Below are 27,205 nucleotides of genomic sequence, written 5' to 3' on the forward strand. Positions count from 1 at the left end.
TACGACAGCTGCATAGGATGATGGTAAAGTTGGTAGTGGAAGTTCTGGATGGCCAGGAATGTCAGATGATGCAAACTATGTAGCTGGTGAACTTGATAAATGTGAAGATGTGAGACGGAAGTCAATAGGGACTGTCGTTTTGGTGGGACAACTAGGGGAGTTGTCAGGGAGAGGAGAGGATAATGAATAAGAGGTGAAAGTAAGTGAGATGGTGGTAGTGGAAAAAAGGTGAGTGTGTATCACAATTGAAGTAGCTGACACAGACAGTGGTTACGGTTACTACAAGCCACACCACAAGTTGGGAACGGGGCCAAATTTCTAGTAGTTTACTATCGAGTTGAGATTTTCACAAATGCTTTATTCGTATCTTAAAGAAGCTAGCAGTACGACAATATACAACCTTTTAAAACACGCCGCTAACGCCAATCAAAGTAATTTATAGCAATACAGCAATTTAAAAAAATTTAAAGAACATTAGTAAACAGGCTACTAAAGTAAATACAGAACTTTGTGATTAAGGTACGGTGAGGTAGTAAAGCTACCAACACCGCCATTAAAAAAATTAAACAGGTCTCAGCAAACACACGATTAACGACAATAAGAGGAATTTAAAAACTTGGAAGAATTAAAAAAATTTTAAACAAAAGTGTCCTGGAATATCATTAGAACATAACAGATATGACGGACCCGTGTAAGGCGGCCACAAATCATCCACTCAGAGATGCTCAGGCTAGACAGAATACTGACCAATTTAAATACGGCCGTAAACACAATTGCTACTCTCAGGCTGGTCACTGCACCGACTTTTAGCCAGCGAAAACTTGTTATAAGACGGCTTAACTTGCACACAGAATTAGAGCTAACCTCGTGCAAGGAAACACTACACCACACAGTCCTGAATGAGCGACCACGTAATCAACCAACAAGAAGCATGAATTTACTCATAACCCACGACAGAATAGCGAAACAATTAAACTGCCAAAACTACACCTCCCATCGGACAGTAACGAGAGGAGGAGGAAAGATCACTGTCTTCAATTACACCGGCCAGTGCCAGGGACAGAATACCCGGTCGCCGGAGGCCACAAGGCAGCAGAGACGCTGGCTCAAAAAATGGTTCAAATGGCTCTGAGCACTATGGGACTCAACATCTATGGTCATCAGTCCCCTAGAACTTAGAACTACTTAAACCTAACTAACCTAAGGACATCACACACATCCATGCCCGAGGCAGGATTCGAACCTGCGACCGTAGTGGTCGCGCGGTACCAGACTGTAGCGCCTAAAACCGCTCGGCCACCCCGGCCGGCAGAGACGCTGGTTACACGAAATTATTACTTAATGATTAAGCCTTCCACGAACTTAACTTGCAATTATGCTCGAACAGACAGTACACGACATCCGATGGCAGGGATCCACACATCCGACCACACACGCGTCACCAGCGTACCCAACACTCCACGGTCACGCGACAACACGCTCTGTCACCGGAGTTCACGTCTTTTCTGCAACGTTGACGGATAGTTTTGTGACGGCCTTCGTAGCGACAACACTTCGCTGTAGAAACGGCCTACGAAGTCACCGCCACACTTTTAATAGCGGGCCGACCGGTCCGCTGGAACAGTGAACAGAAAGATGAAAACCCAAACACTCGGATTCAATGAAAGTCGGTACTTATCTTTATTAACGACGATACAGAACACAGTGGTGAACATGGTCTACAGAAATCTGTCTAGTTCGAGTCGGAGCGGCTTGGTCAGCGTCGGCTGACGACAAACAACTACTCTGCTGCGATGAACACACAACTGACTAGCAGGTACACAATTCGGTGGCGAGTATACAACTGAGCGGCGAATCCAGAACTGTCCTAGCGCTCGCGACTCCAGCGCTTAAGAAGCCAGAAGCCAGCGGTGGCGCGCGCAGACTTGCGGCGATTTCCTGTATCGCTGGCGCTGCTTATGCGGACAGCGTCCGGAGTTTGATGCTGCCAACCTTTTTGGCAGCGGGCTCGGTTGGCATTACTGGCTAGGATATAACAGATAGTGACCGCTCCTTCATGTTAGGTGTCTCCTTTTGAATTCCGGTGTTGAAACGGAGTATTGAAAGAAGCTTGTTAACGTCCTAACAAGGCGAAATGAACAGCAACTACTCGTGGGGCGATTCTGTATACAACTAACACGCGGGGAGCTCTTCCGTCAACTCGACCCGCTCATTACACACAACCGACATACATCACGTGGCGACTCGGTGCAACCGACCACGACTGCTTCGCGCTGGAGAGCCACACTGCCCCCCCCCCCTTTCTACTACTGCGCCACCACACGAGGTTACAACCGGTCAAAGATTTCACTTCCTCCATAGCAGTTTCGCGGAAGCCAAAACGCAGATATCGATAGCAGAGGGAAAAGACAAACAAGCAACGACTTAATGACAGACAACATATCAAAACATGTCAGGGGAAGAAAGGAAAACCAATGGAATCCAAACACAAGGTGTAGCACGAGTCGATACACGGCTCAGTTGCGGTAGTAGGTAGATCCATTAGTCTTTATGGTTAGCAGTAAATAATGTGCAAAAATATCGTATGGTGACGCTAATCACGGTATTGACCAACTTCAGAATGGAGGTTAGAAAGATTTGATGCTATTGGGGACCAGAAAGATAAAGATGATGAGTACTATGTCGCAGATGACAGGTAAGAACAAGTGCAGCACGACGTAAGGGAGAGGCAGGCACGGAGAAGGCGCCAGCATGACATCAAGAGTACCCCAGGATAGTCACTTTGTGAGCGAATGAGAGACTCAAGCCTTGCATGAATTGAATTGTGAGGGATTGGAACGACCCTCTCACGCTTAGTTCACTAACGTGGGGATAATGCCATTCTAGCCACGACCGGATGCGTCCACGGTTCGATCCGTTGCAGAGAGGTCAAACCGCGTTTGCGAAGGCCGCCCGAAGCTGCATACGGGCGTGCACCTCATTCAAAGTGTCAGCACCCGTCGGCGACACGCGCGACCTCCCACGGGTCCGGTCGGTGGCGGAGACCAGTCGGCGGCAGTCGAGGGAGGCAGCTGCGGCGGTGAGCTCCGTGTCGCGGTCACCACCCCGGCGCGGCCCAAACTCTCGTGAATTATTCGCGAAGCGAGGCCAGGCGGGTGCAAGCAGGGGCGCGCGACGGCCGCCGTCCGGCGGTCGATAACAATGGAGCCGGCGCCGACGCCACTGGCCCGTCCTCTCCGGTCGAGTGGCCTCCACTGTGGGTCCAGACAGGCCAAGCTGGGGTCTGGCAGCCGTCGCCGCGGGGGCCGTGGGCTGCCGGACGAACTGGTCCGCGTCTGCGTGACGGCGGGACAGAGATCCATTTGTGTGGCGTAACGGGAGTAAGAGTACGCATGTCTTTCACCCGTTACGGCAATGCTGCTATCCTATACATGCAGGAGCTGCTCGCCAGCAACAAATTGTTGATGTACCGCGTGAAAGTGAAGCGCAATACAACACGGCCTCAAATTTCCACCTAACGACGCTCAGTTTGTTTAATCTACATCCACATCTACATTTATACTCCGCAAGCCACCAAATCAAATGTTCAAATGTGTATCAAACCTTATGGGACTTAACTGCCAAGGTCATCAGTCCCTAAGCTTACACACTACTTAACCTAAATTATCCTAAGGACAAACACACGCACCCATGCTCGAGGGAGGACTCGAACCTCCGCCGGGACCAGCCGCACATCCATGACTGCAGCACCTCAGACCGCAAGCCACCCAACGGTGTGTGGCGGAGGGCACTTTACGTGCCACTGTTATTACCCCGCTTTCCTGTTCCAGTCGCGTGTGGTTTGCGGGAAGAACGACTGCCGGAAAGCCTCCGTGCGCGCTCGAATCTCTCTAATTTTACATTCGTGATCTCCTCGATAGGTATAAGTAGGGGAAAGCAATATATTCGATACCTCATCCAGAAACGCACCCTCTCGAAACCTGGACAGCAAGCTACACCGGGATGCAGAGCGCCTCTCTTGCAGAGTCTGCCACTTGAGTTTGCTAAACATCTCCGTAACGCTACCACGCTTACCAAATAACCCCGTGACGAAACGCGCCGCTCTTCTTTGGATCTTCTCTATCTCCTCCGTCAACCCGATCTGGTACGGATCCCACACTGATGAGCAATACTCAAGTATAGGTCGAACGAGTGTTTTGTAAGCCACCTCCTTTGTTGATGGACTACATTTTCTAAGGACTCTCCCAACGAATCTCAACCTGCACCCGTCTTACCAACATTTAATTTTCCAAGTGGCAACTGACACCCAGGAAAGCATATCTGAAATTTTTCTTAATGTTCGGCTGGTATATAATGTCTTAGCGTTTGTCTTTTGCGTTCTGATATTCCGGTTGCTGTGGGTTTATTTATCGATTCTCATATTCTATTTCTAGGTCACTGTTGCTGTTTGAGTTTACATGTTGTCATATTGTCTTTTGGAGATAGTGACTGAAGCTGTGGACGCTAGAAAATGGAGTGCCTAATGCAGAAATCGGAACATTTCCAACATATCCTTCTGATTGAGTTCAGTAGAGGGGTGACAGCAGCGGAAGCATATAGAAACTTTTGCACCGTGTACGGGGACAAGGGACAGAGCACGGCAAGAAAACTATCTTCTCCTTTTAAGGAGGACCGTTTTTACATAGGGGGCTCTCCACGTTCAGGAAGATCTTCAAGATATGATTGATCGTGTGACTATGGCCTCCCGTCGGGTAGACCTTTCACCGCGTGCAAGTCTTTCGATTTGACGCCACTTCGGTGACTTGCACGTCGATGGGGATGAAACGATGATGATTAGGACAACACAACACCCAGTCTCTGAGCGGAGAAAATCTCCGACCCAGCCGGGTATCGTACCCGGGCCTTTAGGATTGACATTCTCTCGCGCTGACCACTCAGCTACCGGTGGCGGACCAAGATGTGATGGAGATCGTTACACGCATTAATCAACAATGATTGACGTCCGTGTAGACGAGAACTGGCAAATGTGGTGAAATGTGATCATTTCACCATCGCGTGGGGACTGTTAAAATGTGCGGTGTATGTGTACTGCATGCTTTAAGCCGAAATCACAAAAATCAGAGGGTGGCCATTTGTGCATCTTTGCTTGCTCGTCATCAATTCGCTCACGAACAACACCGACCATTCCTATCTTGTATCGTTACTGGTGACGAGAAATGGTGTGTTTACTCTAAGCTAAAGAAAAGGAAGGAAATGAGTCCAAGCAAAGAAGCACCTCCCCTTAGAGAGACGTACGCCCATTCACCGAAGATAATGTCATAAGTTTGGCGAAACAGTAACTGTGCGATGTACTACGAATTTCTTCCTCGAGGTGTAACCATTACATCTGACATGTTGCTGCAGACGCAATCCAAGTGAAAAGACCAGGAGACTGCGTGAAGTTATGCTGCTCTGCTACACTGACATGAAACTACACACGAGTTGGGTTGGGATGTCATTCCGCGTCGGCCGGAGTGGCCGAGCGGCTCTAGGCGTTGCAGTCTGGAACCACGCGACCGCTACGGTCGCAGGTTCGAATCCTGCCTCGGGAATGGATGTGTGTGATGTTCTTAGGTTAGTTAGGTTCAAGTAGTTCTACGTTCAAGGCGACTGATGACCTCAGAAGTTTAGTCCCATAGTGCTCAGAGCCCTTTGAATAATTTTTTGTCATTCCTCACCTTCCTTATTCACCTGATCTTGATGTCACAGATTTACACCTTTTTTCTCTCTGTCGAACAACCTTCAAGGAACCTCCTTTCCGAGTTAAAATGGACTCCAGACATGGCTCGACGAGTATTTCGTCTTAAAACCACGTGATTTCTACAGTCTCTGGACAGATATGTTATCCCAGCGTTTTCAGACTGTTGTATATAGTGAAGGAGAATACATTATTAATGACTAAAATCTCTGTCATGTATATCTGTTGTAGTAATGAAACGTATGGAAAAAGTGTTATGAACTTGTGCACCAGCACAATATAACAGGCATGTTTTTTTTCAGTCTTAGTATGTGACGGAAAAGGAAAAGTTTTGTAATGGGTAGCTGCTAATCTAGCTGTGGTCAATAACAGATATTTTCTGTATAAATAAAAATAATCGTAGTATACTCTGTTTATATTTCTACAGCTGGCACATTTATTCTACATACAAGGTGTTTCAAAAATTACCGGTATATTTGAAACGGCAATAAAAACTAAACGAGCAGCGATAGAAATACACCGTTTGTTGCAATATACTTGGGACAACAGTACATTTTCAGGCGGACAAACTTTCGAAATTACAGTAGTTACAATTTTCAACAACAGATGGCGCTGCAAGTGATGTGAAAGATATAGAAGACAACGCAGTCTGTGGGTGCGCCATTCTGTACGTCGTCTTTCTGCTGTAAGCGTGTGCTGTTCACAACGTGCAAGTGTGCTGTGGACAACATGGTTTATTCCTTAGAACAGAGGATTTTTCTGGTGCTGGAATTCCACCGCCTAGAACACAGTGTTGTTGCAACAAGACGAAGTTTTCAACGGAGGTTTAATGTAACCAAAGGACCGAAAAGCGATATAATAAAGGATCTGTTTGAAAAATTTCAACGGATTGGGAACGTGACGGATGAACGTGCTGGAAAGGTAGGGCGACCGCGTACGGCAACCACAGAGGGCAACGCGCAGCTAGTGCAGCAGGTGATCCAACAGCGGCCTCGGGTTTCCGTTCGCCGTGTTGCAGCTGCGGTCCAAATGTCGCCGACGTCCACGTATCGTCTCATGCGCCAGAGTTTACACCTCTATCCATACAAAATTCAAACGCGGCAACCCATCAGCGCCGCTACCATTGCTGCACGAGAGACATTCGCTAACGATATAGTGCAGAGGATTGATGACGGCGATATGCATGTGGGCAGCATTTGGTTTACTGACGAAGCTTATTTTTACCTGGACGGCTTCGTCAATAAACAGAACTGGCGCATATGGGGAACCGAAAAGCCCCATGTTGCAGTCCCATCGTCCCTGCATCCTCAAAAAGTACTGGTCTGGGCCGCCATTTCTTCCAAAGGAATCATTGGCCCGTTTTTCAGATCCGAAACGATTACTGCATCACGCTATCTGGACATTCTTCGTGAATTTGTGGCGGTACAAACTGCCTTAGACGACACTGCGAACACCTCGTGGTTTATGCAAGATGGTGCCCGGCCACATCGCACGGCCGACGTCTTTAATTTCCTGAATGAATATTTCGATGATCGTGTGATTGCTTTGGGCTATCCGAAACATACAGGAGGCGGCGTGGATTGCCCTCCCTATTCGCCAGACATGAACCCCTGTGACTTCTTTCTGTGGGGACACTTGAAAGACCAGGTGTACCGCCAGAATCCAGAAACAATTGAACAGCTGAAGCAGTAGTTCTCATCTGCATGTGAAGCCATTCCACCAGACACATTGTCAAAGGTTTCAGGTAATTTCATTCAGAGACTACGTCATATTATTGCTGCGCATGGTGGATATGTGGAAAATATCGTACTATAGAGTTTCCCAGACCGCAGCGCCTTCTGTTGTTGACAATTGTAACTACTGTAATTTCGAAAGTTTGTCTGCCTGAAAATGTACTGTTGTCCAAAGCATATTGCAACAAACGGTGTATTTCTATCGCTGCTCGTTTAGTTTGTATTGCCGTTTCAAATATACCGGTCATTTTTGAAACACCCTGTATATTACCAATGTATACACATTGCTGGAGCATGTGTGGATGTTGGGTGATATTTTAGATAATACGTTGAAGACAAAATAAAACATGCCCAAAAAAAAATGTTTCATGCTCCTTAAGGTAGGCAATCAAACTTACATCATCCACACCCAGATGCAGATGATGTAAGCTGGGTTGCCTATCTAAGTTGTATTTTTTCCATCCTGCATAAAAGATATTAACTTCATTTCGTGTAGTGATCCGTTGGAAGGATTATTTGGACCAATTATGTTGGTATCAGATATCCACTCTTCATGTCTTCCTAGCATCCTCGTCGTATGTCCGCACGTGTTACAACCCTCATCTCTAATCATTTTGTCTGTGTAGCTTAGTCATGGTCTTCCTTTCGATCGCTTTCGATTATAATAAGCCTCTATTACTGTCTTCAAGAGTTTCTCATGTTTCTTCTGGCAACCGAATCCCGCAGAATTCCCTGCTCACACATTCTTCTAAGGACCTCTTCGTTTGTAAACATTTCTGTCGACCTTATTTTAAGCATACGTCTGTATTACCAAGGCTGCAGCCCAAACTACTCACCCCTTACAATGAATCTCTTGCCTCATGAGATCTCACCCATTGCATTAGGAATTTCCTATCACTTTGACAACAACGCTGGTCGTCTCTCCCTCGGAACAAGCTCAACGGAGATTTAACCACTCCCTGCGGCGTGAGCGGGAACTGTATTTATTCGCGAGATGATTGAACGATAAGCTATTACTCAATAATTAGTCTCGCTCAATAGTAAATTGTTAAGTGGCCGGAGATTTAACCACTCCCTGCGGCGTGAGCGGGAACTGTATTTATTCGCGAGATGATTGAACGATAAGCTATTACTCAATAATTAGTCTCGCTCAATAGTAAATTGTTAAGTGGCGTCTCTGCACCACTTACCTCTCACAGTAACGGACCACTGACGGTGCGACACTTTCTAACCCAATGTCAGTTTTTAACCTCCTGACCGTCTAATCTATTGTTTGTCATGGGACCTATCCAAGGTTTCAACATATACACTACGGGCTATAGACAACGTTCTGTTGTAAGTATATGGCGAAGAAGATTTAATTTTCAACCATGGGGCCGGTTTGCCCTAGAAACTCTTCTCGTATGGTCTAATAAAATTGAGGATGTTTGTAATTGTTGCTTTCACATTTCCACTGTGTTTCTTGCATTTTTACAAGAGTTCCAGGTTCACTGTCATTACCCATAGTTTTACTCAATTATTAACACCGCTTAGGATCATTTGTCTAAATTAGCTTCAAGATTCATGCTGTGCCTCGAGATCGTCCCATTCTGAGTCGTGATTTGGGAGCTTATGAGCTCAGCTGTTTTACATTCTAGAGCCAGAGCAAAAAAGTAAAGCACCAAGAAGGAGACCAGGAAAGGGAGTGAAGCTTCACAGGTTGAAAGAGCATGTGCTGTTATTTCAGTGATTACAAAATGGAGTCAGATTCACAAAGAACTTTCCAGTATGAGTCCATATTGCCAGCATGACGTTGCATCCACTCTGGCCTTGGTGTGTGCACTGATTCTACTGGGAACGGTGCCATAAGGCCGTCGTATCCTGAGGCAGGCACTCCAACAACTGTTACAACTTGTCCTTGATATCCTGCATACTGACACTGGGAGAGAGTTGACCTTGGAGCAGGTCCCGCACATTTTATATTAGGGACGGGGTTTTGCTGCCCAGCAGTCCATAGAGACATGTGCCATAGGCGATCATTATCCTCTTGAAAAATGGCATCACGATGCTGTTGCACGAGAGAGAACGTGTGACGTAGCGCAGTACTTACTACTCACATATACACTCCTGGAAATTGAAATAAGAACACCTTGAAATCATTGTCCCAGGAAGGGGAAACTTTATTGACACATTCCTGGGGTCAGATACATCACATGATCACACTGACAGAACCACAGGCACATAGACACAGGCAACAGAGCATGCACAATGTCGGCACTAGTACAGTGTATATCCACCTTTCGCAGCAATGCAGGCTGCTATTCTCCCATTGAGACGATCGTAGAGATGCTGGATGTAGTCCTGTGGAACGGCTTGCCATGCCATTTCCACCTGGCGCCTCAGTTGGACCAGCGTTCGTGCTGGACGTGCAGACCGCGTGAGACGACGCTTCATCCAGTCCCAAACATGCTCAATGGGGGACAGATCCGGAGATCTTGCTGGCCAGGGTAGTTGACTTACACCTTCTAGAGCACGTTGGGTGGCACGGGATACATGCGGACGTGCATTGTCCTGTTGGAACAGCAAGTTCCCTTGCCGGTCTAGGAATGGTAGAACGATGGGTTCGATGACGGTTTGGATGTACCGTGCACTATTCAGTGTCCCCTCGACGATCACCAGTGGTGTACGGCCAGTGTAGGAGATCGCTCCCCTCACCATGATGCCGGGTGTTGGCCCTGTGTGCCTCGGTCGTATGCAGTCCTGATTGTGGCGCTCACCTGCACGGCGCCAAACACGCATACGACCATCATTGGCACCAAGGCAGAAGCGACTCTCATCGCTGAAGACGACACGTCTCCATTCGTCCCTCCATTCACGCCTGTCGCGACACCACTGGAGGCGGGCTGCACGATGTTGGGGCGTGAGCGGAAGACGGCCTAACGGTGTGCGGGACCGTAGCCCAGCTTCATGGAGACGGTTGCGAATGGTCCTCGCCGATACCCCATGAGCAACAGTGTCCCTAATTTGCTGGGAAGTGGCGGTGCGGTCCCCTACGGCACTGCGTAGGATCCTACGGTCTTGGCGTGCATCCGTGCGTCGCTGCGGTCCGGTCCCAGGTCGACGGGCACGTGCACCTTCCGCCGACCACTGGCGACAACATCGATGTACTGTGGAGACCTCACGCCCCACGTGTTGAGCAATTCGGCGGTACGTCCACCCGGCCTCCCGCATGCCCACTATACGCCCTCGCTCAAAGTCCGTCAACTGCACATACGGTTCACGTCAACGCTGTCGCGGCATGCTACCAGTGTTCAAGACTGCGATGGAGCTCCGTATGCCACGGCAAACTGGCTGACACTGACGGCGGCGGTGCACAAATGCTGCGCAGGTAGCGCCATTCGACGGCCAACACCGCGGTTCCTGGTGTGTCCGCTGTGCCGTGCGTGTGACATTGCTTGTACAGCCCTCTCGCAGTGTCCGGAGCAAGTATGGTGGGTCTGACACACCGGTGTCAATGTGTTCTTTTTTCCATTGCCAGGAGTGTATATTGAAAGAACAGGACTTCTTCCCTGGTCGCCAGAGACAGTGGTCATCACTAAGCACAATGGGACGCCATTCATTAGCAGCTCCCGATCACGTGCCCGAGCGGTTCAGAATTTCAGAACAGTGTTTTGTAAAAAATGGTTTTTCATTGCAAGTTTTATCACTAAGTGTTCAAAAATGGAAACTGGTGATTTTTATAGCTGGGTGGGGGAGGGGCGGGCTATGGAGGTTAAGAGGTGCGTTCCAACACCTAAAATTTTAGAAATGCAGTACTGCTTACCGTCATTTTTAGTGTCTCTGTGCTTACTTCCGTTAATTGGTAATAGCCACTGGCAGAGCAGATCATTTCACAACCACGGTTTCTCAATAGAATGCTCGCGCTAATTTCGATCACGATATCCAAGCGAAGCATCCGTTCTTATCGCGATCGACAGGCATAACAACGTAGATAAGACAGTTTGTGCTGTCTAGGCCTCGTTGACACGCATCTCCAAGGGCTACTTATTTTTGCTCTCCTGTTTAAAAGTCCTGAAGATTTCTTCGTGAATTTCTGATAGCGCACACTCTCAAAAGTGGAGAACAAGTTGTTCGTATTTCATTTCATATGTTTAGTGCCGTTTTACTAAAAGATGGCTCTGAGCACTATGGGACTTAACATCTGAGGTCATCAGTCCCCTAGAACTTAGAACTAATTAAACCCAACTAACCTGAGGACATCACACACATCCATGCCCGAGGCAGGATTCGAACCTGCGACTGTAGCGGTCGCGTGGTTCCAGACTGTAGCGCCTAGAACCGCTCAGCCACTTCGGCCGGCTGCAGTTTTACTGTTTCATCTTGAACTGCAGCAAGACGTTGCTTGTTATGCCAGGTCTTTTCTTTAATCGTGAGTCGATGGCTCTCTTGTAAAATGAAAAAGGGTTCCTCCAATTTCCTGTGTTTTATGCTAAATTTCTGTTTGCTGGTACTTGGCATTCCCCTGGCGCCCTGTATCAAAACGTTTTTTCTTCTATCGTAGCGACTTTATTGAGGTGCTAGACAAGAAGGGAAATGTAAAATGCCACCCTAAATAGTGAGATAAAGGAAGCACTTTAATTACCAGAGATGCTGAGTGAGAAAATTTTACAGTGTCGCAAGTTCTGAAAATAAATGGAATGTGGTAATAGTGAATTCTCAATCACACCATCGGTGCTACTTATTAATTTTGGCCTCCACCAGTACGAGGAGGAGTGAAACTAGACAATTTCAGTCACAGTTAATGAAAGTTCACATAGTAACTTAACTGCTCCACATGATGAGATACTCAACTTTGATATCCATGGGAGCTGTTGCTACAGAAAGTCCTGTATCCTTGCGGCACTGTAGTACATATTTTGAAATAAAACATGGAGTCTAATACTTTTCTTGTCGTCTATTATGACTGATTACCAAATATGTCGGTGGAATATACACCCTGGCCTTTGACAGCCTCCGAAAGACTCTCACATAAACAGCTTCTAAAACACAATAATGCAGACAGACGGACTTCGTGACTCATTCGCCACTTCCTTTTATACAAAACGAATAATCGAATACGTTATTGAATTTGAGATTTACAAAATAACAATTGAAGTCATGAAATAATTTTGGTAAAATGTATCAAAAAATGGGCCACATATTGCTCTTTGAGTTCTGATGTATAATTAGGGATAGATTATATAGTTCCACGCGTAAGTCCAAGGAATGTGAAGTAGAATAATATAAATTATTTTTTAGTTAATCATAACCCAGTTACTTCGAATAAAATATTACTAACAGTATTTCGGGTTGATCTCAAGTAGAGCTATCATTTTAGATTATCATGATGAATAAACATCGTAGGGGAGAGGTAAATTTCCAAGAATATGTGGTGCAGCATGACTGCACAGTTCATATCACGAAATTTCAAAAATTAGTTTATTAACGAACGGCTCATTCCCCTTAGTTGCTATTATTTATCGGGTAGGATATTAATGTGAAATTTGATCTTATATAATAAACTCACTTGTACTAATTTTTTAAAGAGCAGTTCGCTGCTGGGTATAGACATAAGAGTATAAAGTCTGGAAAGCTAAAAATTCGAACTAAAATGACCTCTTCAAAGGATGTTGACATGAGAAGGGAATTTCAGATGGGGATGGGAAGGTAGTTCCACTTTACATGTCAGGTTAATTTTCTAACTCTGCTGTCTCCGTCCGAGCAGGTCCCGGGAGGCTCAACGGTACAAACCGAAAGCCGTATCATCTTCAGCCTATAGGCGTCACTGGTTGCGGTTGTGGATGCATGTGGCCAGAACACCGATATCTCGGCCATTGTCAGCTTTCGTGACCGGAGCCTCTATTTCTGACTCAAGTACCTCCTCAATTGGTCTCATCACGGTATCACTCAAGTACCTCCTCAATCGGTCTCATCAGGGCCGAGAGAGTCTCCCGCTTGCCAATAACGCTCGGCAGACCCAGACGGTCATCTCTCGAAGTGTTAGCCGAGCCTGAGAGCTGTTAACTTCGGTGATCTGACGCGAACCGGTGTTACCACTGCGGGAAGGCCGTTGGCACGTTGTTCCTCTAGCTAATAGGGAATCAGCACCGGACTGTCCAGTAGCTCCGCTTCTCATCACGTTTCATCCAATTTCAATGAACATCAGTTACACTATTAAGCACCAATCAGTTAGTTATCACGCCTTATGGAGAAGTTCATCACATAACGGGCTCCAACTGACAATACTTTTATTGCATTTGCAAGTGACCGGTTCGCGTCAGATCACCGAAGTTAACAACTCTCAGGCTCGGCTAACACTTCGAGAGATGACCGTCTGGGTCTGCCGAGCGTTATTGGAAAGCGGGAGACTCTCGGCCCTGATGAGACCGATTGAGGAGGTACTTGAGTGACCCCAAACGATACACTCTTGCATTCATTGTGCGATAGAAGCAAGCGGCCTCCGAATGACATCGTGAGGAATATATACATGTCAGTCCACGAAGGTCAGTGGTTGGAGACTGCTGTGAAAATACATGGTCCAGTCACAGTAATGTGAGCAACGTCAGTGTTCGACGTCAGCGTGCTATAACCACTTGCGGACGACAGGTGGTAGCACTACCAGTGGAGGGTATATGAAGCTTCACACTGGGGGCGGGGGGGGGGGGGGGTGTAACAGTACAGCTGTTGTAGTGCGGAAACGGAGGGATTTATCTTTCGGCCCAAGGTGGAGGCATTTATGGAACAGCTAAGTATATGAATTCATCGTGCACCACCGTGGTCAAAGTATAACGCGCATGGCAAAATGGTGCTATTCAAAACCATCCTTGAGGCAAATGTGGTGCTTCACGGGCCGTAGATGACAGGGGTGAACGACGTCAGCTGAGATGTATGTGGGCGAATAAACGTGCAACTGCTGATCAACCGACCGCCCAGATTAACCAAGGGGCTATCAAGTGTCTCTTCAGCTACTATTCAGCGAACATTGCAGCACATGGGTCTCCACAGCTGGCGCCTTGTTCAAGTACACACGAAACTGCTGTTTATCAGCAACGAAGGCTGAAATTTGCATACCTATACAGCTACTGGCAGTCCGCTGAGTGACAACAGGTAGCCTTTTCGGGTAAACCACGTTGGACAAATGGCCGTTGGTGATTACAGCATAAAACGTCTGAAAGCAAAGGGAATCAGCCTGGATGAGGGACCGTTATGTTCTGGGGAATGTTTTCGTGGCATTCCCTGGGTGATCAACACAAGTTAGCGTCGATCTTTGAGGACCATGCCGTTTGTTTTTCCTCAGCACGCTGGCATCTACCAGCAGAAATATGCAACATGTCGCGCAGCTTTCAGTGTAACTGCGTGGTTCGCAGAGCCGATACCCTCAGTCGAATCTTTGGTGCTATCTGGATGGGACTGCACGCGTCATGGACTCTCAACCGACAAACCTAGTTCCAGTGGCCATAGCACCTGGTCGCCATGGGTCCATATCTCTGTTTGTACTTTGTAGACCCTCATTATTCTCTTCCTGCACGTCTCGCAGCCGTCCGCACTGCAACAGATGCTTATTCAAGCTTTTGACAAGTGGTCATAATACTGTAACTGGACCATGTACGTCTTCCTGTCGCATCCCAAATATTCAGCAGATCAGACACGCCGTTCAAGTATCACTGGATTCCTAAAGGCACTTATAGCGTTAACTGTAGTGTGGGGTCTTGCGTTATACTATGGAATATGCGTTTTGGTACCTTGATCATGAAATGTATGACGAAAATATTTACCATTCGTGTCATATAGTACTGAGCATTCAGTCTCCAGACACGGTGGAGTCGATCAGAAGCGAGACTTACAGCTGAAACTACAAATCCTATTCACTGTTCCAGTTGACTCTGTACATCAGTCAACTGAGACAAAAAACCTCGAATATTTGAAAAAAATCGTTGTTGGTAATTTATATTGCGTTGTAGGAAGGTATGTCATGGAAAAAACACTGACTGGGTGTTTTTCTTGGATAATTCGAAACCCGCAGTTTCTAGCCAAAATCTTTCCCAGAACACAAATAAACTTTCACAAAAGGTAGTATTTGTATCATAAATTCTTACGTCAACTATGGACTAGGTATATAAAAAATATTAGCTGACAAAAATGGCATTGCTCCGGTATTTATTTTGCATAAAAAACTAAACTTTGTTTGTAGTGTAAAGTTTTTGTAAGCTTGGCAAAGCTGCTTTGCGTGTCAAGAATGCGATTTTGTAAACGTCTCCATGGCAACGCCGCTTCATATGTCTATAAACAGCTGAAGCCGTTTTCGTTTCGCAGTTGAAAGCTGTCAAAAACGATGCCAGATGTCAGGGATTTTCTTAAGCTGACTCGCCTGTAGTGGTGTCGTAGTAGTAAGAATAAAAGTATTAAGAACTGATACATGATTCGGCAGTTTCTCGCACATCGTTGTTTATGACGTCATATCTCTTGAACTCCGCATCATACAGTGATATAATTTTGTTGTATTGTACGGATACTGTATGTAAAACGTATCGCGAATATCGTTAGTAGCACAGAAGTAAAAAATTTATAGGTCCTGCATGGTGTGACAGTTTTTCACGCTTTTTTAATTTATGATGTCGAATCTGCTGAACCATGATAGGTAGATGGTTCTAACGGCCACAGCGACTGTTGCCTGACAGCAAGCTATATGTGTACCAATTTTGTTTGGAACCGTTCCGGTAGTGAAGGAGGATATGTGGAACGTACACGCATACACTCAAACATTTTTCGAAAGAGTCTTTTATCATGTGACGATATGACCACTCACTGAGATGTTCAGTGCCTAACTACGGTATATTTTCTTATCTGTAGGAAATGTTTTTTGGATTAAGCACATCTTAAGATGGCAACTATTTGCCAAAGTAGGCAATGTGAATATTTTTTCTGTACTTAAGCGATCGTTTACGTAATAAATATTATACAAACCTTACTACTTCCACTTTAAAAAAAAAGGGTCGTATCTATTTTTTGCTCTCTAAGACTAGTTGCCTGCTCGCTCTTCATTTTGCAGACCTATGAAGGGGTGGGGGGGGGGGGGGGTGGGGGGAAGTGCATAAACACAATCCAGTGACTTACGTACCCTCACACTTCCAGCCTCGACCCCGCTCCCTGCCCCCTGTTACACACACAGAACACAATTTTTCCCCTAATACGGCTCCACTGGACACAGTATTTGTTCTTTTAACACTAGGCATTGAACGGTGAACTTTGATCATACACTATTAAAACGCTGTTTTTAATAGTACGCAATTTTTCCGTCCCCTGCAACGTGGGCCGCCCGGGATAGCCGCACGGTTTTGGGCATCTTGTCACAGTCCGCGCTGCTCTCCCCGTCGGAGGTTCGAGTCCTTCATCGGGCATGGGTTTGTGTGTTGTCCTTAGAGTAAGCTACTGTATGTCAGATTAAGTAGTACGTAAACTTAGGGACCGATGACCCCAGCAGTTTGGTCCCACCAGACCTTACCACAAATTTCCAATTTTCCTGCAACGTGAAAAATATTATTCCTAGAGAAAAATGAGTAGGAGATATTTCTTATCAAATTTAGCGCAGTTTAATTTTGAGCTGAGAAACGTTTTCACTGCACGCCGTGATTTGATAGAAAATAAGAACTTAAAAAAGTTTTCTTCGAACGCCACCCCTCCATCCCAAAGCTCACACCCTGCCGATGGGGTTCAAATGGCTCCGAGCACTATGGGACTTAACTGCTGAGGTCATCAGTCCCCTAGGACTTGGAACTACTTAAACCTAACCTAAGGACATCATACGCATCCATGCCCGAGGCAGGATTCGAACCTGCGACCGCAGCGGTCGCGCGATTCCAGGCTGTAGCGCCTAGAACCGCTCGGCCACTCCGGCCGGCCGCCGATGGGGATTTTTTAGTATGTTATTAGTGACACTCCCCCTTACCACCGTACAAAAATTTCCGTCTACACTTTTTTTCCGCTTATTTTAAGTCATTGACGGTCACTCACAGGAAACTACAGAGACCTGCGTGGTGTAGAACCAGTAGTTCAAACAATGCATGACAACCTGAGGTCTCAACCCAGCATTTCACAGCACGTGATGACACTCTGCCCGTAACCTCTACTCGGAGTTCGTTTGTTGTTATTCGTCAATTCGTCAGAGCCAATCGTATTTCGTAACCTTTTTTGTTTTGTAATAGTCTTTCCGGAAGAGCGCACGCCTCCTCTTGCGCCACACTGATGTCCTGGGTTCATCTCATCACTCGTTGTCTTTAGTCACTGCACTCCAGCTAACAATTATTTTGTGCGATATGTCAGTATGATACTTGTGTCTACCTCATTACTAGATATGGCGGTAAGCTTCACGTGTACGTCCTTAGTGCACGCTGTCCTGGCTTGCAATCTCCTCCTGAAGAATTTTAACATAAAGTTAACCTGCAACTGTAGGCTGTATACGAGGTGTGGCTAGAAAAAAAAAACCGGACTAGTACTGGTGAAACAATAAAACGAATGAAATAAGGATGAAAGTCGCGTGGCCTGTCACGTGACTCTCGCTGCGCCTACTGCTCGAGTTTCATCTGCCTCCTGCACTCAGTCTGCCCGTGGCGTCTGTTTTAAGTAGTTGACGTTTTGTCTGTGCGTCGGAAAATGTTGAGTGTACAGAAAGAACAGCGTGTTAACATCAACTTTTGTTTCAAACTAGGAAAATCTGCAAGTGAAACGTTTGTAATGTTACAACAAGTGTACGGCGATGATTGTTTATCGTGAACACAAGTGTTTGAGTGGTTTAAACGATTTAAAGATGGCCGCGAAGACACCAGTGATGACACTCGCACTGGCAGACCATTGTCAGCAAAAACTGATGCAAACATTGAAAAAATCGGTAAACTTGTTCGACAAGATCGCCGTTTAACAATCAGATCAGTGTCTGAGTTAACAGGTTTAAACCACTGAAACACTTGTGTTCGCGATAAACAATCATCGCCGTACACTTGTTGTAACATTACAAACGTTTCACTTGCAGATTTTCCTAGTTTGAAACAAAATTTGATGTTAACACGCTGTTCTTTCTGTACACTCAACATTTTTCGACGCACAGACAAAACGTCAACTACTTAAAACAGACGCCACGGGCAGACTGAGTGCAGGAGGCAGATGAAACACGAGCAGTAGGCGGAGCGAGAGTCACGTGACAGGCCACGCGACTTTCAGCCTTATTGCATTCGTTTTATTGTTTCACCAGTACTAGTCCGGTTTTTTTCTAGCCACACCTCGTATTCTTATATATCCACCTGAAGAGTTCCAGCAATGTTACACACACACACACACACACACACGTACATCTTAACACCTCTCTTTCCACCTCTCTTAAGAGGATGTCGTGTACCAGGCGGCGGAACTCTGTGGAGGCTGTGACGCCATTAAGTGCGGCTGCCATTTCCACGTGGCTCGTGGCCAGAACTTGCTCGTGGAAGCCATCGTACAACTTTTTCTATCACTAGCCTGTGAAAGCAAACTTTTCAGCCTACCGGTCAAGTTTTCTCACCAAATGTGTTCCCGTCGACTTACCACAGTGCTTGCTACAGATTTCTCAGAGCTGCAGGAGTACACAACGTAGGTCTCTGGAGAGAGACAGACCTTGTCTGTAAATTAACCACGAACTGTGAACGCGCCACTGCTATTTACGACCGCTATATTATGTATTCGCTTTTAAAAAGCTCCTTCAGCTTCACGGAGTTCGCGAATGGAAAACTATGCTGTTGAAAGAAGCATTTCCTCAACGTGCGAGATACAAAGGAGTTAAAGAAAATTGCTGGCAGTGGGCGCTGATTTATATTATTGGGGCAAGTTAAAAATTTGTATTAGCCCGGGATACGAACACGGGCCTCCTGTTTACTAGGGAGATCCACTGACCTCTACACCATCTGGACATCTGCTTTCTCTTGCGTAGCGAGCTACACGTTCATTGTGGCTATGGCGCCACAGTGAAGGTCTCCCGTATATTGATGGAATGTCCCCTTCCTTTGGCCTTCACACTACAAATATAGCCTTCCAGATTCCTTGTTTTCAATATTAGCAGATGATTCGCGGTTAACCTGGTCCTCAGTTTCCTACGTGAAAGTGGTTTTTATTTTCGGTTATAGTGTGTTGCCTTACTCTTGGAGCAGGGCAGGGTGATTGTGGTTGCGTCCTCTATTTGTGATTTCTAGTTCTGGGACCCAAGACTGCACTTTTATCCCTCTGTTTTTTTCCAGTTTTTGAGTTGGGCTACCATTTTTATGCCTTCTACCGTGTATCTTTTAACGCCATCACTTTGACCCCTCTGACTGGGTCCGCCCCCATTTTTCGGACCCTCTAACTTTCGGAGGTAATTTTTGAATTGCGGGACTGATGACCTCTCCGTTCATCCCCATTATCCCCCTCAATCAGTCAATCAATCAATCAGTCAAACACTCAGCCTGCTCTGGGTCTTTCAACTTCTCCAGGTCCCATGTCCTTAGCCTTTCCCAATTTCTTCAATCTGCTGTACATAACTAATAAATTGTGGCGAGAATCCAAATTTGTCCGTAGAAATGTCTTACAGTATCTCTGTATCACCACTATACAGGGTGTTACAAAAAGGTACGGCCAAACTGTCAGGAAACATTCCTCACACACAAATAAAGAAAAGTTGTTATGTGGACATGTGTCCGGAAACGCTTAATTTCCATGTTAGAGCTCAGTATGTACTGTAATTCCTCGATTCTCCGCCAGTTGGACCAATTGAAGGACTCATTGCTCTACAGTACTAGCATCAAGCACATCAGTACGTAGCATGAGCAGGTTAGTGTTCATCACGAACGTGGTTTTGCAGTCAGTGCAATGTTTACAAATGCGGAGTTGGCAGATGCCCATCTGATGTATGGATTAGCACGGGGCAATAGCCGTGGAGCGGTACGTTTGTATCGAGACAGATTTCCAGAACGAAGGTGTCCCGACACGAAGACGTTCGAAGCAATTGATCGGCGTCTTAGGGAGCACGGAACATTTCAGCCTATGACTCGCGACTGGGGAAGACCGAGAACGACGGGGACACCTGCAATGGACGAGGCAATTCTTCGTGCAGTTGACGATAACCCTAATGTCAGCGTCAGAGAAGTTGCTGCTGTACAAGGTAACGTTGACCACGTCACTGTTTGGAGAGTTCAACGGGAGAACCAGTTGTTTCCGTACCATGTACAGCATGTGCAGGCACTATCAGCAGCTGATTGGCCTCCACGGGTACACTTCTGCGAATGGTTCATCCAACAATGTGTCAATCCTCATTTCAGTGCAAATGTTCTCTTTACGGATGAGGCTTCATTCGAAAGTGATCAAATTGTAAATTTTCACAATCAACATGTGTGGGCTGACGAGAATCCGCACGCAATTGTGCAATCAAGTCATCAACACAGATTTTCTGTGAACTTTTGGGCAGGCATTGTTGGTGATGTCTTGATTGGGCCCGATGTTCTTCCACCTACGCTCAATGGAGCACGTTTTCATGATTTCATACGGGATACTCTACCTGTGCTGTTAGAACTTGTGCCTCTACAAGTACGACACTTAAATGTGCAGGAGCTCCATCGTGCATGAACCACATGTTGTCGAAGTGTTCCTACGCTCCTCAACAAGAGATTCGGTGCCCGATGGATTGGTAGAGGCGGACCAATTCCATGGCCTCCACGCTCCCCTGACCTCAACCCTCTTGACTTTCATTTGTGGGGGCATTTGAAAGCTCTTGTCTAAGCAACCCCGGTACCAAATGTAGAGACTCTTCGTGCTCGTATTGTGGACGGCTGTGATACAATACGCCATTCTCCAGGGCTGCATCAGCGCATCAGGCATTCCATGCGACGGAGGATGGATGCATGTATACTCACTCGCTAACGGAGGACATTGTGAACATTTCCTGTAACAAAGTGTTTGAAGTCACGCTGGTACGTCCTGTTGCTGTGTGTTTCCATTCCATGATTAATGTGATTTGAAGAGAAGTAATAAAATGAGCTGTAACATGGAAAGTAAGCGTTTCCGGACACATGTCGACATAACATATTTTCTTTCTTTGTGTGTGAGGAATGTTTCCTGAAAGTTTGGCCGTACCTTTTTGTAACACCCTGTATAATCAGTCTGAAACCTTCCGGTGTCTCCAGGTTTCTTGCACGTACACGACCTTCTTTTGTGATTCTTAAACCTAGCGTCAGCGATGGTTAAATTAAGCTCTGTGCAAAACTTTACTAGGCGGCCTCCTCTTTCCTTTTCTTACTATCGAATTCCAGTCCCCCATCACTATTAAATTTTCGTCTCCCTTAACTATCTGAGAATAATCTCAATCCCTTCATCACCTGCATATAGGTGGCATATATACTTGTAGGACTGTGTTTGAAGTGGTCTTCGACTCTATCTTGGTTTCAATAATGAGTCAGTATCATATTCACAGTAGCTTACCCTCATTTCCTATTTTCTTATTCATTATTAATGCCACTCTTGCATACCCCTATTTGAATTCGTATTTGTAACTCTGTATTCACCTTCGCAGAAGTCCACTGCCACTGAACTACACAAATTCCCACTATATCTGACTTCAAACGATCCATTTCCGTTATTAAATTTTCTAACCTACCTGCCCGATTAAGAGATCTGACATTCCACACTCCGATCATTAGAATGCCAGTTTTGTTTCTCCCTATAACTACCTCCTGCTGGGTAGTTCAAAATGGTTCAAATGGCTCTGAGCACTATGGGACTCAACATCTTAGGTCATAAGTCCCCTAGAACTTAGAACTACTTAATCCTAACTAACCTAAGGACATCACACACACCCATGCCCGAGGCAGGATTCGAACCTGCGACCGTAGCAGTCCCGCGGTTCCCGACTGCAGCGCCAGAACCGCACGGCCACCGCGGCCGGCTGCTGGGTAGTCTCCGCGCGGTGGTCCGAATGGGGGACTATTTTACCTGCGGAGTATTTTACACAAGAGGACGCCATTGTCATTTAATCATACAGCAGAGCCGCATGCCGCGGTAATAACTACGGCTGTTTTCAGCCGTTCGCAGTACCAACAGAGCAAGACAGTTTTGGTTGCTGTAGCAAGGACAGATCATTCAATCATTCAGACTGTTGCACCTGCAGCTACTGAAAAAGCTGCTGCGCCTCTTCAGTAAGCACACGTCTGGCCTCTCAATGTGTACCAAATTGTTCAAATGGCTCTGAGCACGATGGGACTTAACATCTCAGTTCATCAGTCCCCTAGACTTAGAACTACTTAAACCTAACTAACATAAGGACATCACATACATCCATGCCCGAGGCAGGATTCGAACGTGCTACCGTAGCAGCAGCGCGGTTCCAGACTGAAGCGCGTGGAACCGCTCGGCCCCAGCGGCCAGCCAATGTGTAGCTCTCCATTGTGATTGCACCCACGGTACCGCTATCCGTATCGCTGAGGCATGAAAGCCACGCCACCGACGGCAAGGTCCATTGTTCATGGGGTGACAACTACTTTACTATTCCAGTAATACATTTCATGGCAGAGTAATATTTTTTTGATCATAAATAAATTTTGTAAAGATTGTAGTGACTGTTAAGGAATGAGTTCCATAATTTGCAATACATTTTGTGAATGTTAGTCTCTTCTACATCGTTCAGTAAATACAGTTTCTATCACCGCCTCCTCACTAAAGTTCTGTTTTCTGATCGTGTGTTGCCACATTGCACTTAGTGGAACTCCGTTGCTCAGGCTTAATAATGATGTTGCAGTGTCGTCCGAATAAGACACAGCCAGGGCAGATGCAACACAGGCGCAAAGATGTGAGCTGGTGGCAGTGCCATAGAGACTCGCCACTTGCGCTAATTCCAACAGCGTCACAGGCGGCGCTGAGGATGAAGATATCGACTTCACCTCGGCCGAGTACAATCTGCCAATGACCGGACGACAACGGACAGAAGCCTACTCGGAAGATAAAAGAGCAACTCGCGCCCACGTTGTTGTAGATCACCGTCCAGGGCTGACTTAGACGGGGAACGTCGTCCAGCGAACTCTTAGAAGTGAACCGGCAGTTGTTGTAAAATGCATTTGCTATGTACTGTGAAATTTATCAACGAATATTTGCACTTAGCTACTGGGGGCATTTTCTGTGTTATATTGCATGGGGGCTTAATTATATATAATGCTAATAATTTTTATTTTTAGTCGCTGTTTGTCCGGTTACGAAGCCTCGTATCCGGTTGGCCCTGACCTGCAATCTGACTGCATACAATAACAACAAAGAATGAAACAAAATTTCCATTAACACAATTCAAATGGTTCAAATGGCTCTGAGCACTATGGGACTCAACTGCTGAGGTCATTAGTCCCCTAGAACTTAAACTAGTTAAACCGAACTAACCTAAGGACATCACAAACATCCATGCCCGAGGCAGGATTCGAACCTGCTACCGTAGCGGTATTGCGGTTCCAGACTGCAGCGCCTTTAACCGCACGGCCACTTCGGCCGGCCGTTAACACAATTAATTAACTAAGTCCCCAGCAACTATGAAAGCTACGAAACAACAAGGCACAAGTGTAGCTGTTCTGTGTGTGGAAGTGTGATTCAACGTACACATCTGGCACGGTTCTTCCTCAAAAAGGCAAGATATTTTAAATACCATTTACACTGACAAGGGGAGGCCGCCAATTGTGAAATTCAGATTCGATTCATACTGCGCATAATAAAAGCTCATGGCCAGAGGTTTAATGTGGCAAAGCACCAAGATGCACTTCTCAGCCGTTGTCGAGAAAATCGACAGTTAAAAGAAACCGTTGCCGTGAAATACTCTCTACGATTAATAATGTTCTACAACGTCGTGGCGCAGCGGTAAGCGCTCGGGTTCGTAATCCGGAGGTCGCCGGATCAAATCTCGCGCCATGCAATTTTTTTATTAGTTTTTTGTAATTCAAATATATATATATATATATATATATATATATATATATATATATATATATATATATTAATGAATTGCTTATGCATGTTGGTGAAGGCGGATCGCTCTCCAATTGTACCGCCTCCATTTTTCCGTTTTTTTAACAGGGTGTACCAAAGCTCTCCCGTCCGCACTGATTTTCGACGATGTTATAAGTTGCGCTAGGGACCGCATCTACCTTCTTTCGAAGTTAGCAGGCAACTACGCTGTTATGCGGCGGCTCGTTTCGGCCCATTCAACATCTGTCCTTCAAGTGTAACGAGCGAGTAACGGAGTTTATATTTCATACCTGCCACAGCGAATTTGTGTTCGTGGGGTCTCTATTCTAACTCGAAAGTTTGACTTACGCTATACGTATTCGTTTCGGAATATCGCTTCTACGTCTTCCGTTAACTATATGTGGTTAACATTATGAAGACAATTAATAACATTTGTGAAATACAACTTTGTTTGCGGAAAACATAATGATGTTCGAAGTCGCCAGTTTTTCCACGACAAACGACTTTCAACAACTTGTTATATGCATAATTGTTGCAACTGATTGCCGCGAATAATATATATATATATATATATATATATATATATATATATATATATGTGTGTGTGTGTGTGTGTGTGTGTGTGTGTGTGTGTGTGTGTGTGTGTGTGTGTGTGGGTGTGTGTACACACATTTGAATTAAAAAAAAAAACTAATACTAAAAAAAAAGTTGCATGGTGCGAGATTCGATCCGGCGACCTTCGGATTACAAACCCGACCGCTTACCGCTGCGCCACGACGCTGTGGAAAATTATTAATCGTAGAGAGTATTTCACCGCAACGGTTTCTTTTAACTGTCGATTTTCTCGACAACGGCTGAGAAGTGCATCTTGGTGCTTTGCCACATTACACCTCTGGCCATGAGCTTTTATTATGCGCAGTATGAATCGAATCTGAATTTCACAATTGGCGGCCTCCCCTTGTGAATTAATTAAATAAAACTGAAATACTATACTTGCACATAGAAACCAGAATTACACTCTAATACATGAACACAAGCCAAATGCTTTGTTGACAGAAGCTGTGACCAAGAGGCATTGTTATCTAGCACGTTTGAAATAAAAAATAAAAGATTTTCTTTACCTTCATATATATTGACGAAAAATACACTCTAATTTTACAACATCCGCAATCGAACAGCATCGGCTGTCTAGCCCATCAGATCAACTGCATACAACGTGCTCACAACTAGTCACGGCTACATCAGAACTCCTACTGCCCACTTCTCAATAAACACTCTCCTCTACGACTTCTCGACAAGCACCCTCCACCACCACATCTCAACAAGCACTGCCAGTGGAGGCGGCTGAATAATACTCTTTGGCGCAATCTCGGGCGCTGTGACTCAGTGTAGCCACCTTTCAATATCACTTGCATTGTTGCATTACTCGACAAGTCACAAACATAAGTAAACCTTTATCAAAACTAGACATGATTGTCTTATTGGGATTGCCACGATCGTTCTTTAAATAAAAATATGGCATTTCATTCTCTTATCGCTATTTTTTTTTATTTTCAATGATCGGTTTAAGGCTAGCTGTCCATCTTCAGATCAAGTATTGCAGTTACAGAGTTCTAACTGCAATACATGATCTGAAGATGGGCAGCTAGCCTCAAACCGGTCATTTAAAATAAAAAATTGCGATCAAAGACTGAAATCCCATATTTTTGTAAGTAAACCTTCTAACTCATTTGTATGACTTTGTCACTAATTTGTTGGATTGTCGTAGAACATTCGTTCTCCTATCCTATTACTGACCCTGGGGTATAGCAGTGTAATAGTGGCAGGGAGAAATTGTCTTAGCGATGTACTGCACCAAAACCCGTTTCACGAACTCGCTAACTCTGCCAACCGTAACAACCTTGGTAACTCTGCTTCCACAGCAGTTGCGACGAGGCCTTAACAAAACAAGCGACGAGGGTTTACAAAATATGTGGTTAATGTAGTTGCCGCTTCTTGCATCACACTTGGGCAACGTTTTCTTGTTTTAGCTGGTTTGCTGCTGCGCTGCATATTGACATTCGTCACTTTCCAGCAGTACCAAGATTCTATTATCACAAGGTCAGTGACAAAATTTGTTAGGATCAATTTAACAACACAGTCATGACATATTTAAGCATTGCATTACAAAGTTATTATCAGGATCAGTTTAGGTCAGTATATAGTGCTAGGTTTTCTAATTATCCCCGGTAACTGTTAACTGCAATAATTTTTCAGAGTTTGTGATGAATTTGGTGACTCTTTTTATCACATGCTCTTTACGTAAGCGCGTCACTTGCTTTTGTATCCCGCATGGAAGGCGGCGCGCGGGACTGCTCCTGAAAACTGCAAGGTTGGCCGAATGAAGGAAGCGAGTTGGAGCACGTGAGGTAAATTACGTCGGTACTGCGAGTGAGTAAAAGTAGTTTACTGGTGCTTGAATATTTACAGACGCAAAAATAACTGAGTACGTACGTGCGAAACTGAAGCGAAGTGTCCAGGCCGTCTGCTCTTGATCAAATGAGTAGAATCGGCGGCGGAGATCGTAGATTTCTCCCGCGCCGGCTAGAGTGCGCTGTCGTCGGTGTCTGTCGTAGTGCCAACCTAGCAGAGCGCACCTACCTTGTGGCATCGTAGCTAACGATACCACACTTGCATTGTTCAGGTTCACGTTACAGCATAGTCGTACACGTAAGCTTTAAAGCATAGGTAA

Source organism: Schistocerca nitens, chromosome 6 (genome assembly GCF_023898315.1).
Source record: "Schistocerca nitens isolate TAMUIC-IGC-003100 chromosome 6, iqSchNite1.1, whole genome shotgun sequence".
In the NCBI taxonomy this organism is placed as follows: domain Eukaryota; kingdom Metazoa; phylum Arthropoda; class Insecta; order Orthoptera; family Acrididae; genus Schistocerca; species Schistocerca nitens.